A 14,145-nucleotide genomic window follows, 5' to 3' on the forward strand; every position below is an offset into this window, starting at 1 on the left:
AAGTCTCCATCCACAAAACTTACAAAGGTGTTTTCAAGGCTCTTGGCAAGATTGACAGTTTTGTATCTATGGTACACTGATCTCCACTCTGGTTGATTCTATTATTTCTAAGTTTTAATTGAAAAGAACCTGAGAGGAGACTGAAGCCTTTTCAAGAATTGTTGGATGGAATGTGCTCCTCAAACACTTCAGTCTCTCAGACCAAAACTCTTCCCAGGACAACATGGCCTTTCTTGTAACACTGTCTCTCTCCAGTCCCTGAGAGCTCATCAATCTGTCAGAAATTACTAAAGTTGCCATACAGGAATACATGATAGTTCTCAATCACAGAGCTTCCTCTAGAATAAGGAACAAAGGAACTAGAAAGGGACTAAGATGTTCAAAGTAGGATTACATAGAGGCTAGGTGTTTGTATCAACTGCAAAACCCTCTGAAAATCTCAGCTGAAATACTGACTTTAATTAGAGTTACCCAAGCACAACGAACAACTGCATTTGTGGCCCACAGCTCCCAGTTCCCCCAGTTTTTCTTCTGCTTGTGGTACAGAGCATCTCAGTTTTCCCTGAATCATGCAGCCTTGTGCCAAAAAAATATCCAAGTCTCACTCCACCTGCCGCTTCCCTGACTGTCCTAGAGGCATGCTCTAAACACGTTCAACTTGTCTTTGAGCAACTGCAACACTGTGTAAATGCAAAACCATCCTGTATTGTATCATGGAAGACGTAACAACAGATACAACAAATATAAGGGAAGAGATAAAGTAGGGGAAAACAAAAAGCTGGGAGCGTGCAATTATCAAAACTTAATGATCGGGGAGCACACAGGTGTCAGAATATAATGACTTGCCTATTGGGAAATATTTCAGAGGTGGGGCCAGTAGAAACTAAGGAGTCATTTTTAATTGAGCAAAATAAAGCCTAGGAGTGAGTACAATACTAATTTTCAGATATGCTATACTGAATTCATCAATCTCATTAACAATTAATTTTTTAAATTCTTCCCCAGTATCAAGTACCAATATTTCTGGAATTCAGCAAAGCTAGGAGATGCTGGTTTCAGTTTTCTTCCCCAGCCCTCCCAGTTCTATACCTTCTTGCTAGTTACACAAAAAACCAGCTTTTCACAGAAGATAACATAAATGCATAGTCTTGAGAAGCTTTTGACTAACAGTAAGTCTTTGAAATACAGGCATTGACTACCACATAGCAAAAAGAAGACCTTTCAGCTCAGTCCATCTTTCCTTGAGGTAATTTTACATATTAACATGCAGTCCTGATATGTGATCACCAAGAGTATTATCTTTGTGATCGTGCTCCTTCACAAAAGGACAAAAGCCAGGTTGTTAGCTGTGCTTGATATCTTTGAAATGGAAATACCTCCATCAACACTTTACTTTGTGTGATACCTGTTCCTGCAGGTTAGCAATTACTCTCAGAAATGGCTCATCCTAGTGAGTGGGGCTTCTCACGTAAGAAAAAAACAACCTCATAGGAAGTAGTAACATCATAAAATCACCTGTTGTAATAACACAATTCTGAGTTTAAAACGAAAAAGCAGGATTTACAGGGACACTAGAACAATTATTTAGCTGAACATCTTCAGAACTAAAAAAAAAAAGGCACTCAAAAGAATTTTAATGTTAGAGGTATTAATATTATTCCTTCTATCTAGTTTTTCTACAATTCTTTCCATCACTAGACTTAGAAATCCTTTCTAAGAGAAATTGGTCTTTTTTACAAGGAGGATAGCAGACGTAGGATTGCTCATGTATTTTATACAGCACCTGCTCAGTAGAAAACACAAGAACTGCAGTGGACAAGAGCACCAAACTCCATAATTTCCTTTATCCCCACCACAGGACCTCCTCCCCTCTAAGATCAGGGAGAGCATTTGTATTCCCCTTCAGCAGGGAAGAAAGCTGACCACCACCAGATAATCCATAATTAACTGGAAAAAAGCTTTAACTAGAAACATCGTGAGCTGTTTTAATACCCACAACACTCACCCTGCTTGCCACAAACCTGGTCACTCCCCTGACATTCCTTTCCAGGCCCCCAGGCTCTCTCCCTCTGGCTCAGGCTCTTCTGAGCAGTCCATCCTCACAGCCCAGCCCTTTCTCTTCTACTGCAGTCTCAGGAACAGCCAAACCTGACCCCAAAAGCCCAGTGAAAGGGCCAGAGCCTTGGCTGAGGGGAAGGGGTGTGAAGGCAACTCCCTGCTTCCCATGGCCCTGCCATTAGCAAGGCAACAGTGGCAACACCTGCTTGGAGGTGCATCCTCTTAGCACACTCTCAGAGCACCTGGCCCAACAGCCAAGGAGATGTCTTTTTCTAATGAAACACTGATTTTAATCAAGCCATTTAAAATTACCAACACTGAGGAACCCCAAGATCTTCCTGGCTGCTTGACTTCCTGTTCCTAAACTCAGGGTCCATAGTTTTTGAACATGTCAGCGTCCTAGCATGAGGCTTCTAGGATTACAGTTTTGGACTACAGTTCCACCTAATTGCCACTCTGCAGTGGTAATTTTTTGGGGGGAAGGGCTGAAGTTTCTATCAGATTTCAAGGAATCTCAGTACAGAAAGTTAAGGGACCGAGTACAGTCCTGATGAGAGGTTTCTGTGCAGATGCACATCTAAAAGGAATTTCTCACAGGATACTTTTCTATTAGTTATGCAGAGTAAAAATTTGTCTTTCCTGGCAGCTCAACTAATTTACATCCCACTTCAGCATTTTAGTGTCCATGATTTATGTGAGATCAAGGCTCCAGATAGAACAGTTTTATCTCTTCTCCCTCCATGGCAATTGTCATACACGGTGAACAGAGAAGGCTGGGGTTTTTTCCTTTTTTAGTGTAGCTATAAGAAGAGATTGAAAGACAGTTCTGCCACATTAGCAGGAAAATGTACATCTATGCTTCCCAAATTTTGGGAAAAGTTTACAAGAATGCTGCCACTTTCTGCTCTGCTGAATTGCTAAAAGTATTACTATGCCCAATTGAAACAACCTGCTTCCACCAGGTTGCAGCTGCTCAGCAGTGCAAAGAATGCCCACTTCTACAAATGTTTTACTCCATGGGATAAAATAAAAATATACTCCACTTTCCTCAAAGCTGAAGAATAACGTGTTGAGTTTTACACTGTTATTTTTTTATTCTCAAAGAACCTGCGTTTTCTGTATCTAATTTTAGTGTTCAAGTGAAAAAAGTGTTATGAAGACAAGGTTTTTGCTTTCAAGCTGAGGCAATTACCAACATCACCTGGCATACCATCCTCTGGCACTCATCAGGACACCTATGGATTGTAAAGCTTTGCAAACTTTTTTTCTTTGCATAATCTTGGTCTGGCAATCCCATAATCTCCTGCACTCTTCATTACAAACTTCTCCATGCCCATCAAACAAGGGAGTAAAGTTTGAACAGGAATGCAGGAAGGCAAAGTAAGGAACTGCACTGACTTCCTTTCTGAGAGATGAAGCAAGACACAAGAACCTGTGTTTATGCACCTGGCAGGGAACACCAGGACACGTCACAGCAGCAGTGACTACTAAAAAAAGTGGCATGAGCATCCTTGGAAAGTTACCATATAAATTGTGATGCACAGCAAATACTGATCCACAGAGGACCAGCTGTGAGAAAAGCTCCAGTTTATAGTGACAGTCTGGCTGTGATGCCTTTACAATGTTCACCTTCTTATCCCCAAAGGCTCATCTTCTTTCTGTTTGTTTTTTTTTTTTACAAGCAGTTGTAAAAGGTGAAGGAGAGAACTAGATTTTCTGCCCATGATGGGAAACTCTCCAGGACTGTTCCACGTAGCACAGAGCATAAACCACGTAAAGAGGCTCTACAAATTTATTGCTGAGTCATGGCGGCCAGTAGGAAGTTAAAAATAATAACAAGCCCCAGAGTTTACATAGAACAGCTACTTCAAACACACGAAATGTGCTCAGAGATTGTATTTGTTTGCCTATCTGGATACACACTTTGTAGCCATACCTCCCACATCAGCATACGTGGGAATATTTGTCCTATTATAGCAGCCTGAGGTATGCAGTTAAAACATGTTATATTTTCAGGCTATTGAATGGAAAGGACCCGCCTTGATTAAAGAATCTAATCAAGTAATGTGATTAGATGATGTAATCAGTGCAGATCCTGTCCTACTGACATCATGTAACATGAAAATGTTTCCCAACTGCACAGTGCAGTACCAGGAGATCTGGAAAAAATCCCAGGAACCTTCCCTCCATTATTCCATCCGATGCCAAGCACATTCGAGTTGATATTCTAAGACTTAGTACAAACACTCCAGAGCTGCTGCAGTATGGAGAAACTAGATTCATTCAAAACAATAATTTTTGAGCTTTAATTTTAATTTAAAAATTGATAATTCATGTCCAAGCTGTAAGATTGTACGCTTATTGATTGTCGCTTTGCAGAATTTTATTAACTAAACACGTCACTTCCTTCCACAGATGTTTCAAGGTAACATTTCATTTAGGACATTCTAGTGGTAGATATTAACTAAAAGGTAACCTTACAGCATTGTTTCCAGTGGTGCTTGTGGTGCCAGCAAGTCCAGTTTTGGGAAGACATGCCAGCCTTGCTTATACAAGATTCTGTGGTTAGGAAACACCCCTGTGAGGCAGATCTTTGTTAGTTACATGAAAAATTGCTTTAGCTTTGGAATAAGGTGTTCTTTTGCTGCTGTTATTTTTTAATTTGCTCTCCGGAAAATGAACTTTCATGTTGGAATGTACTTCCATTTTGAAGGAATTGTTCAGCGTGTAACTTGGTCACCTCTATTCCGATACATGTGCGTGGAAGTCAAACAAGATGTTACCTGAATCTTCCTGGGTGGTAAGTCATGGCTGCCTTCTTTTACTGGGACACTGAGGAAGGTTTATCTGCAGCATTAAGATGGCACTGACACTAACTGGGGCACTGGAAGTAGAAGGAACACATGGACATGAATCCTTCCAGCAAGGGGTTAATACTGTCTGTCTTTCAGATGTTTCAGTGCTTCCCATTTCTTGGCTTTTGCCCATGTACAGTGTGGCTTTACAGGTTGAATTACACAGTTTTGTGTCCAAACATCTTTAACTAGTGTCCTTCCTAGCCAAGTGAATGTTTAAGTGGAGGAGGAAACATCGTGGTAGAAAGTAAAGCCAAACAAAGAGGGCTGTGTTTATCCGCCTGCTCAACTGCTGCAAAGACAGTCACGTTTTTCCCTTTGTATTCAAATGACATGCACTCGTGGCTTATTCTGTGTGTGTGTGAAGTAACTGGCTGAGACATTAGATAAATAAACGTTTCATTTGTTAACCTCAACGAGATTACAAGGAAATTGATGGTGCTGTAAAAGAAACATTTTCCCATCAAAGACTAGAACAGTATTGGTGATACCAATTCAATCAGAAATCCTGGTATGTTTATCTTGACTGTTTCCTAAGGCTTTCTGGGGTTCACTGGCTCACTTGACTATGAATATGCTTTCTCCATGTGGATGCATTGGCTGATGAAGTGGGGGTGGATGGTGGAGAGGAAACAGAACCCTAGAGAAGAGTTCCATCTGCCACGCTGGCAAACAGATTTGCTGCTATGCTGCTGGATGTTTATATAAAGATCGAGGTCAGGTCCTTCCTTATTTGCCTAAATCAAGGCCAGATAACGTCTCCACTAGTTTGAATATTTCAAGCACAATATTTAATGACATGGGCACCTATTTTAGGCCTTTCACTTAGAAAGATAAAGATTGCAAACACAAGAATACAATCACCACGTGGCACTCAAACAAGGTCAGGGGATTCACAGGCACACTAAGGTCAGAAATGATAAAACAGACTGCAAATAGGTAACTTGCTAGCTTTGCTCCAAAATAGTATGGATATTTGCCGACTTGGCACCTGGATCTTCTTCTTTACCGGAAAAGGGTATCAAGCATTCCTATTACAGGGTCAGGGAAAAAAAAGTAAATATTTCTATAAAGATCTGTTAGAATGGATGATCTACCAGGGTTTATCCTAGTTGGCTTCTTTAGTAGGAAGGGTCACTGTGGTGTCAGGAGGCACAAAGCATGAGTTGCAGGAAGGGCACATCTAAGATTGTGCAATCCAGTGTGTTACCAACAGTAGTGACATTCTATTCCCCTCTCGAAATGATCAATCCTCGATTTAACCAGTTAAGGTTTTCTGCCTGCTACACCAGATAGAGCATTTCTGCAATCTGACACCTCTGAAGATCAAATGTACCTTTTTTTAACAACTGTATTTGTGCTTAATTAGCTTTCTTTTCCTCCTTTGCAGTTCCACTCCCTTCCCTGCTTTCCTCCCATCTTTCCTTTTGCCCTTTTCTGTTGAGATTTATTATATCTCCTCTCACTCTTTGGTATTTCCAAGGTAAATAAACCAAATTCCTTTAGTCACATTTCAGTTCCTCTAGTCATTCTGACATCCCTTCTCTGCACCTCTTCCAGGATTAAGCTTTTTTTGAACATGGGTAACTACAGACAGAGACAAAGAGCGGGGAGGACAAGGATGCAACCTATGAAGACAACCTAAGCATCATGTTTACATGAAAACCCAAACAGAAGAGGCACATTCTCCAGCCATTTGAGGAGCTGTTGATCCTAGCAGAGTGATAGAGAAGACCCAGTAATTCTAAAGCTTTTATCAGTTTATTATATTTATTTATTAAGATGTTTCTTTGGTTAATGTTTGAAGGTAGTTTCCCACTGGAGACAAAACAAGCATAACTATATTTGCAGAAGATTAGATAATATTAGTCTGTTTTATAAAGAGAAAAGTATCTAGAAGGAAGTCACTGGAGGTGAGATACATGTCTTTGTTAAACAGCAAATTGATTAGGACTGATTTCCAAAGGACTGACTCATCTCAAATTCAACAAAAAAGCTCAGACATTGAAGAAATATAAAAAGGGGAAAATACTGTAACATAATTTTTTAACTTTTCAAAATATCTTTTGATTTTTTTTGTAATTGACTTTTTTTCTTTCAACTTAACTTGAGCATTTGTATGACAATGGGCTCAATAACAGAACAACTCAGGCTGGAAAGTACCTCTAGTCCAGCATCCTGCCTATAAGGAGAATAGGTTTTTTCTTTCTTCATGTGAAATGAAGAGGATGGAAACCTAGGCTGAAGCAAGGACTCAGGCTTTACTTCATATGGCCCTTTTGCTCAAACAGTTTTTACCTTCAGAAGACAGCCAAGAGAAATAGCTTATCCTCATCTCAGATTGAACAGTTGCAGTCAGACGTGGCCTGTAATATGGTCATGACAAACATTTCTGCTGAATCTACTTTAACGAACACAAGTAGTAATACAAATGTGATTCTGAAAGAGAGAAATTTAGAAAAAAATTTCCATGCTTAGAAAATTAATACAAAAGCAAAAGCCTGCTGGAGATGAGGGAAAGAAACAATAGTGAACTAGAGCAATTAAAAACTTTTAACACCCTAAATCATTTAAAGTTATGGGAAAAAATAAAACAAGGTTTAGACAGTCATAGAGAAGCAATTCAACAGGAAAGACAGAAAAAAAGACACTGATCTTTCTGAAGCCCGGAGATGCAGTTTGGATGTATTATGGCACTTCACAGGCTCAGCAGGCAGAGAGCAGTACATAGGTAGTCTCCTCGTGCCCTATGAAACACAAATTCTTGCCAGACTAATGCCAGGAAAAGAAAAGAAATTTTTTTCTGAGAAAAAAACCCAAACCCAATTAAGACCTGAAGTATTTTGTCCCCTTCACTTTCTGCTGAGATGCCATTTGAGATGACATGGGAAACTGAAGACTTGACAAGGACCATCCAAACAAGTAATCACAGCTGCTATTAGCTCCAGAGTCCCTGTTGTGTATCCCATGCCTTTACAATATGGTGGATTCATCGCATACACAAATGTTGTGATGACACCATGAAACCTTACAATAATGAAATAATAACGCTGCGATGTCATCCAAAACCTTCAGTTGTCTCTCTGCAACTCTCTCTGAGTCAATTAGCTGTATCTATCCCCAACAGATTTGAATATATTTCAAAATCTCTTTTATGAGATCAAAATATCTAGTTTCTCACCATTATTGAAATCTGCTGGCCTCTAAGGTTTTTTGGCTGCACTTGTTTTGTGTCGTGAATGAGGAAGAATTTGCAGATGAAGTAGATAAGGTGTGCTCTGCGTGTGTGTTGGCTATTTCATTTTCTCTTCAAGCAATTCCTTTGCATCTGCTCTTGTTTTTTTCCACTCTGGATCAACTGATTATAACCCAGACACACTTTAACCAACATACACAAAAACCTAAGCCACATGCAATCAAAACAGAAATTCCAATTTCACAGCAGGATGGTGAGAAAGAGACAAAGTTCAAGCTTGATTGTGGGAGAAGGATAACAAGCACAACTTGTTTGTTTACTAACACTATCTCCATTCCCATCCCCTGTGATGAGATGCCAAGCTTAGCCTGTGTACATGCAAAGCTGAGATGAGCCTTGGAGCCTGTGTTGGTCACACTGGTCAAAGGCACTCAGATGACCTCCAAGCTGTTTCTAAAAATACCTACTTCTTCCTCCTCCAGAAGCCCCATGACAACTATTTTCTATAGAAGGCTCACTCGTGTTCACAGTTGCTGAAGAAACCAAGATGTGTTAACAGGACCGAAACCCACAGGGCTGGTTTTCCTGATGACGGGACCAGTCTCCTCCTGCTTGGTCAAGTTTTCAAACCTCAGCAACCATCTGGGACCTTGTTGGACAGGCAATTTGAAACACCTTGTGATGGAGCTTGATGAGGTTGCCCTCTGCCAAGGAAGCACCTGCACAAGGGCAGCCCTTCAGTATTGTGAACGACGGCTCTTTGCTCCAGCAAGGGGCTTTTACAGAGCTAGTTGAGAATAAAGCTCTTTGTTTAATAGTAACATTCCCATATGGGAACAAAGTCCCGTGTACACCAGTTTGGTTGTGTCTATGAACAAAGTCAGCATCTGGACAAAATGCCAATAGAGCCTGAAAATCATGTGGACCAATGCACAGCAAAACACCTTTTATTATGTATTTTATTCTTCCTGTCCCCCTTCAGCTCTTTTTACGACAAAACATTTTGATACAATAAGAAGTAGAGTTTCACTCAGTGAAGAAAACCTTCTTCTTAAAAAAACTTTTCCCTCTTTTTTTTTTAGAGGTAAGATAGAAGTTGGATAGCAATGAACTCATAGTTTGCCTAAGCTAGTAGACAAAGGGTGCATATAGCTTTTGTAAGAGAATGTGATGATTTTATTCTTGTATGTATTTATTAAAAATGAGAAATTATCATCAATTTCCTTCTATTACTATTTTACTTTTTCCTATTAAATTCTATTCTTTAGTTTCTGCTTTTAAAAAAACTCAAATAATTTAGTATTTCTGTGCCCACTGTGTTTCTATGCATTAGACTATTTAGACCAGGAAGAAAATATCAGACTTGTTTTAATTATTTGTTAAACTACACCATCATCTGTCAGTTGGATGGACTTGTCTGCTGGACAGTTTATCCAGAAGGGTAACATGAGTGGCAGTATCAATGAACGTGATCCTCCAAAGCTGCAGCTTTTTGGGGGCAATGAGGCCTTAACACTACTCCCGGCTTCATGCTGTCAGCTGGGAGGAGATGGCAGGAGAATGGTGGCATCCAGTGTCCCAAATGCACTCCCTGCCTTCTCAGCCAAGCCTCTCTTCTGAAACTCCTACAGCCTCCTGTGCTCCCGGCTGCCCTCCAGCTATGGCCATTGCCTCCTCACACACTGCCATTCTCACCAGTCAAAGTACTCAGAAAATGAAAAGGCTGAGGAGCAGGGATGTCTGGTCAGCAATGTCCATTTCGAGGTGCCACAAGCTCTATTTTTTCATGCTCACCAACCCGTGTAACAAGAGGGACCCACCCCCCCCCAGGCAGGCATTAAATGCAGCACACTGTCTGCTGGACACTTTGCACACTTTGCTCACAGGATCCCAGAAACACACACCATGCTGTGAAGCGGTGGCAGGTGTAAATGTAGGAGGCTTTGATACCTGTCATGGAGCTGTGTAAAGAGGCAACTCCCAGATACTATCATTTGGCTCTGTTTCTGTTTTCTGGCTGCTTTGTTTCAAAGGTGTGAGGTTTATTTTTTTAAACTTTCCTTAAAGTTACTTGGTCTGGCATTGAGGAAGATAACTTATTTACATAGAAGGGGCTGGAGTTTAGACACAAAGATGACCCAAGATAACCTTCCCTTCTCTGTTTTACCCAAAAGGAATTTACTAAAAGCCTTTATCAACCCTCTCCTCCCACAGACTTGGGAGCAGGAAGACGCATAAATGGATTAGTGCATTTTCCACCTGCAGCAGTCACAGATTAAAGGCCAACCAGTGAAAAGTTCAAGAAAGTAGGTAACAATGTCACCTTGAAAAGGTCTGGGGAACAGGTCAGTTGTGAAACACACAAGCACAGCATGGGACTGGCGCAGCCTTTGAAGCAAAAGTCTGAAACAAGATTGAGTCTGACACCCAAGGAGTGGAAGTACTCGAGCTCAGGAAGGAGGAATGTGCTGTGTTACCAACTGCAGGATTTTATTGTACATCTCGCTTCCAGTGAAATCACAAGTGGGTCTTAGGAGGGCTGCCTCTGTCCCTATCCCTGGCACAAGAGGCAGCCCTTGGCCCTTCAGTTTTGTCTGCTTAAGCCTCTCCTGTAGATCTGGGTGTGTCTTGGTTTAACCCCAGGCATCAGCCAAACCCCACACAGCCACTCACTCACTCCCCCACCAGCAGGATCAGGGAGAGAATCAGGAGAGTAAAAGGTAGAAAACTCATGGGTTGAGATAAACCCAGTTTAATAGGGAAAGCAAAAGCTGTGCACACCACCTCCTTCTCTTTCTGCCCTCACCACAACCTGATCTGTCCCTAGGATTTACCACAATTAAAATCTATTTCTTTTTGTAAGTAACTGGTCTACAATATTAACTACCGATGCTATAGAAAGGCTGTGTATTGAAAAATAACATGCCTAAAATCATACTGAACATAAAGGATCTTGGAAGTCACATGGTTTGGAGTACATACTCCACTGGAGCTACCAGTTCTCATTTACAGGTTCCTGGACTTGGACACCTTGGCAGCTGGACTGGACGGCAGCTGCAGCCTGAGAGTGTCAAGGAGTTGGCACCTGGTAGAGGAAATAATATAATATCAAACACTCTGTTATCTTGCCCATGAAGCATTCATCCTTTTCCCTGTAGATCCCTTTATTTGCATAGATAAAAACTTTCCGTGATTGTGTTTCTGCATTGTCCTAAACACTGACCTATAAACCTCAATTATATCATAGTGGCAAACAGAGTGTGAGAGTGTGTAGCAAAATGCTGCTCACACCAGATAGAGCACATGGCTATGGCAGGGATACCTGGAGGGAAAAGGGACCACAAGTTCATGACTAACAAAGAAGCAAGAACCTTTGAAGTGTGAATCATCATTTTCCAAAGTATCAAAATCAGAACAATGTTAGGTAACAGATACACATACTAAGATGAGAGATCCAAGCCACACTTCCCATGCTGGAGCAATGCAAGGCTCACTTATTACTCTTTCAGAAGCAGCAAATTCCTGCAATTCCTGGGGAAAAGTACACACAGGACCCTCTCCTGCAGTAGTTCCCTCCTGTGACATCCCTCTCCATTCTATTCTTCACATATGGTTTTCCCTGCCCACCTATTTGCCACTAATTCATGCAGGTCATTAGAAGACTTCTGTTTAGTTAACTTATGTCTAGATTTATATTTAGATAACTCCAGCTCTCAAGAAGCACGGGTAGGATTTCACCATTTTATTCGTTGCTATTTGATTAGAACGATAATGGTGGTCACAAAGACTCAGCACATGAACCTCAGTCCCTGAAAACTTGCTGGGCACACTGATTAAAGACAGACATGCTGAGAAACAGACCCACACAGGAAAAATAATTTGGGGCAGAGCAGATCTTGAGTCAGAGTGGTGGTTCAACTGGGAGAAGGGGAATAAAATCTAAAGGAGATACTTAGTATTGTAAAACACTTTTAAAAAGGAAGGTACTGTACAACTGCTAAAGCACCTTACTCTGAGCTCCTGCTGGGTTCTTAAACCAGCCAATAGAAGATGCTTTTCACTCAAACAAACAAACAAACAAACATACAAACAGAACCCAAACAAACCACCTGAACTTGTGAAAAGTAAGCCTTCTCTCACAAGAACTGCAACCCAATTATCATCTAAAGATATAAGGACTTTGAAAGTACAGCCATGTTTTGCAGTGCTTATTGCATCTTTTTTAGAGAAAGCTGATGCCTGCATAATGCACATCAATTCCTGCATTCTCTGACAGCTCTGTGGTGACACTGCAGTTAATGAAACAGAAAGTATTCTTGTAAGGAAGAAGAATATCTTTGTGTTAGGGCTCCTAAAGAAATATGGAGAGCAAGAGCAGATTCACCACAGAGATATAGAGTCTGTAGGACCATCTGACAGCATTCAGTCAGCTCATGTGGGAGTGGCACCCATTCTTGTACCTTCTTTCATCACCATCACCGTGGCATTCAGGTCAAGGTTGGCATGCACCTCAATCTTGTCTTACTAAATGTAGCAACATCAATTACAGGAGTTTGTTTGATCTTTAAGTTCCATTTCTGCTTCTGACATTGATTTGGTTGATGCTGTATGTACATATAGGAGGAATGGCCTTACATGAACTCGAAGGGCAGTGTCAATACAAAGATAGTTTGTTGAAGTACCAAGAAAATTCTGACATCACAGACACGCACACACTGGTAAAAGTAGACTGTGTAAACAAAAAGAAATGTGTTGTATAAGGTACAACACTGTTCTTAATCAGAGTCTTCATTGGCATCAAGCTTAGTTAGTCATTAAGTTCATTGTTAATTATAACCCTCCCAAATTTTATTCCATATGATTCTCAAGATCTAGGCTTTCTGACTGGGACAATCTTTGAGAGCAACACAATAAGACAGAAACCTCTGGGACAGAAGTCCCTGACCACATCATGAGTTACATGGAGGTCAGCCAAATTAGCCAGGTAAAACTAACTATGCAGCATGATCACCTTAATGGGTAAAGGCTCCAAATGGTCACAGTAACTTCAATTTTAATATCTTGTTCTAATGCAAAAGTACTGCTTCATATTATTTGTAAAATGTAAGACAGATGAAAATTCTTAAGATTTAGTAAAACTCCTAAATGATATTTCACTTTGAAGGCACAGGAAGCTGAAGTAGGAAATGGGAGTGGACATTGGCATTACACAATGAAAAATCTGTTCAAGCAACAAGTTACAATCTGTGAGAAATTTTATATATTTTGCAAAACACTAATGAAAAACCTTTCATCCTGTGATGCAATGTCCACTCTTCTGCCTAGGTCTTACCTGCATACAGATGTTTTGATTGCTCATTACAGTAACCTCTGCCCAGTTCTCAGACTGAAGTGTACTTTGCCGATGAGTACTTACTCTTCGCGTGAAGATTTTAGTGCTGTGAAGACATTTTGTACTTAAAAAATAAACCTATCAGTGTTCCAAATTTTCTTGTGTACAGAATTTAGGATTGCCTATGCTCTCTTTCCAACTTGAGAGCCCTCCAACAAACGTCCAGATTCATTAGGATGGCTGTCATGGCTCCAAAAACTGTTCTTAGGACTGCACACAGAGGAAACATTATAAGCTCCCTTAATCTCTGATGAGCTGAAATGTCACAGGAAGGCCAGTTTATCTGAACAAAAACTAGGAAATAAGGTCAAGTTCAAAATTGGAGACACCAGACAAATTCAGAGCTCTTGTAAAACTGCAACCCAGAGCTTAGGACTGTGTTTCAATCTGTCTTAGGTAAAATGCCATGTCCTTCCATAGAATAGGTCAATTAGATTTGAAATCTGGTAGAGAATCAAATTTGTTGAAGAATTTTGTATGAAGCCATATAGGCAGTCGTATGCAGAAAGCAGCCTAAACAAAACTGATAATCACTACTGACTATTTACAGTGCTGCTTTACTGAAAAAATTTGATCTGGATTGGTGGGGAGAATTTGTTTTGACTTTTGGCAAGGAAATACTTCTAAAGGTTATCACAGATTAT

This window comes from Neopelma chrysocephalum, unplaced genomic scaffold (genome assembly GCF_003984885.1).
Source record: "Neopelma chrysocephalum unplaced genomic scaffold, ASM398488v2 Primary Assembly neopelma1_73b, whole genome shotgun sequence".
Lineage (NCBI taxonomy): Eukaryota > Metazoa > Chordata > Aves > Passeriformes > Pipridae > Neopelma > Neopelma chrysocephalum.